The sequence below is a fragment of the Ictalurus punctatus genome, chromosome 2 (assembly GCF_001660625.3).
Source record: "Ictalurus punctatus breed USDA103 chromosome 2, Coco_2.0, whole genome shotgun sequence".
NCBI lineage: Eukaryota > Metazoa > Chordata > Actinopteri > Siluriformes > Ictaluridae > Ictalurus > Ictalurus punctatus.
In genome coordinates this window covers 14546530-14549314 of record NC_030417.2, presented here as the reverse complement: position 1 = coordinate 14549314, position 2785 = coordinate 14546530, and the positions used below count along the sequence as shown (strand labels likewise).

The following is a 2785-nucleotide window of genomic DNA, read 5'->3' as shown; positions in this document are numbered from 1 at the left end:
AAGTAAGGAAGTTTTCATCCAGATCTAGAATTGAGAGGGTTGAACCAGTTGCTTATTACCCTTCCTTTTCGTATGCTAAGGCTGCCAAATGTAGTTGAAGTAGTACAACCATAAGACAGCTTCACATCAGTGCATTTGCATGATGCTTGTTTTCATGACCCTACTGCCCCAGAACACAGATGCTTTTTTATGTTTGCCTTCAAATGACAGACACTCAAGACAGGATGCGCAACAGTCGAGGAAATATTCCTGAATGCCTCATAGGCCTTTAGGTGTACTCTGTTCTGCAAAGGGTGTTTATATCATCAACTGGATCTACTGCTCCCAAGTCCCAAGATAGACAGCAATAAGTTTCCATCTAGACAGTGTATGTGGCAGCCATTACAATTTCCACAAAGCATTTAAGCCAACTTAAAATCAGTCAATTAACATTGCAGTTTTTAGTAAAGGTAGGTCAGCAAAGTATTATTTACTGTACTTGGTGTGCACCCTGACCTTTAGGTAGTCCTAAAGTTAGTCTTGTTTCTCAGACCATTGTTATTTAGGGTTCCTTGTCATTCAGAACCGGTACCAGCTTAACAAGAAGAGTCCAGGCATAGTGTAATTATACATCACTATGTGACTTTGTTTACTCTTGACATGCATGCACATATGCACAAGGAGATAACCAGGTGATTCTAACCACCCCTGGAAATTATCTGGTGTTCAGAGAATGCTGGTTACGGATGTAACTGTGGTTCTGTGAATTCCGGATGACTGCCAGAGATGGTGCTATAGAAGTGGATAATAAGTGGTCTTGGAACACCTCTTGGCCATCCTTGGCCCTTTGAGGGCACTCGAAAATTCTGCTATGAAGTCCTTATATGCAGGCATAGCAAAAGAGTCATTCAGTGAAGGCCTGCGAAAAAAAAAACACACGGGACTGAACAGGATGTGCAGGGCATTAATCAAGGCCAAGATGACCTGCAGTGCCTCCAATGTGTCATCCACCTAAGGTGAGGCCATCCCTGAAGAGTGAAGTGAGTCATAAACAGAGCCACCAGCTAATGCGTACCCTGCTGGCTTATCCTGAAGCCCAGTGACATCAGTGAGAAGATGGGCCTGAAAATGTGTACATGGAAGCACATGTAGGCATAGCGTCATTGTGGGGGCTATGATGAGTGTAAAGTAAGACAGTAGCCTCCTCACTAGAAGTTGTGTGAGTGAGTGTCCCTGATGGGAGCCATAGTAGCAGTAGGAACTAAGTTTGCTGGCTGAAGGGCCTGTAAGAGACGTTTCATCTATGCCATGTCTGAAGAAAGACCAGTCACATTCTTTGATAACAGGTGCCCTGTCAAATGATTTCCCCTAGATCTAGATTTCCTTTTAGCCAAGGGAACAGTCCCAGTTGTAGTCCAGTCCAGCTGTCTCTCAAGACATCGGCAGCAAGCTACAATGTGGACATGGGTCTGTAAATGCTTCCTTCAGATGTTGAACACATTGGCATAATGGGCAGAGATCATATCCATGGTCAGGAAGATGCTTGTTTGGACAAAGCTTACAATTTAAGGGACAGGCAGTGAGAATGGAGCTAAAAGCCATAACCGTGAAAGTGGAGAACCTCTGGATACAACCACGAGGAGAGCCACCAAACTAATTCAAATAAATACTCCTACCTCCAGATGAACCTTAAGGAATGTAGAGGAGAGTGTAAGAGCTTCAAATAAAAAGTCAACAACACCCATGGTTATGCCCGGCAGTCACAAAGTACAACACAATATATAACACAATACAGCAGGAACACAAACTCACTCAATAAATAGCTACAAAGCAGGTAATACGCCTCTGGATAGAACTGTGAGGTAAGCAGAACACCGTGCAGAGAAATTCCCGAAGATAAAACAACTCGCATGCATTGGCAAGTGGCTCATAGCTTGACAGTGTGTAGCCGCAATGCTAAGCCTTGTACTTACAAAGGGTGAGCAATCTGGAAAACAAACAAGTTGTTACTACAGTCCAAAACAGTGCAATGCCAAAAGCATTGTCACAGATTTGAGGGACAAATTTTGGCAAGAAGCGAAAGAGGTGGACTGCTGAGCTGCAGTGGCTCATATCACCTACGCTCAGGTCACGCCACCATGTGACTTCGTTGGTATTTATTTCTCATACTGTCTGGCTGGCGCTGTGATTATACACTACTAAAGCACTGTCTCTGGCGGTCATAAGGAATGAAACAGAGCCACAGTCACACAATATGATGCGATAGCAAAGTGATTTGATGAGAGTGGTTGTATATTTGGCGAGTCTTTTTAAGGGCAATGTGGAACAGCTGATCATGGTTAGTAGCTTTGTGTCTGGGAGCAGACTAATGGCTGGACTAGTGAACCAGCACCTTGTTACGGCAGCGCATACTAAAATTTGATAGATACAGAGAACATTAGCATGGCCCCTGTAAAAGGATGACACGCAAATCTGTGGAGCAGGACCTGGAGTCTGGACTGGAACCAATGAAGTTCTGGGTGTGATTAATTGACACATTACTGGTAAGTGCAAAGTCCTCTTCTGTAATGAGTTTCCCTGTGCCAGAAAACTTTACAGGAACAGCTTTATATTTAACTGATTTACAGTTAAAATCATTTTTGACTATAGTTTCTTTTTTTAATCCTTTTATCCTGTTAGTTGTTAGTAGTCTGTAGAAACATTACTTTTCAAAACAGTGTAGAAAATCAGAAACAGATAAAATATAAATAGAATAATTAATTAATTATGAATATTTTATTCAATGAAAATAAAAGAGAGTGAGGTT

General features: G+C 42.3%; 1 non-coding gene across 1 annotated transcript; it reads left to right on the top strand.

The window, feature by feature from the left end:
• The first annotated feature begins 2367 nt into the window (after positions 1-2367).
• LOC124626538 (U6 spliceosomal RNA) lies at positions 2368-2474 on the top strand. Its single transcript, XR_006981403.1, has one exon. It is a non-coding gene; the product is annotated as a U6 spliceosomal RNA (small nuclear RNA).
• Positions 2475-2785: the final 311 nt, after the last annotated feature.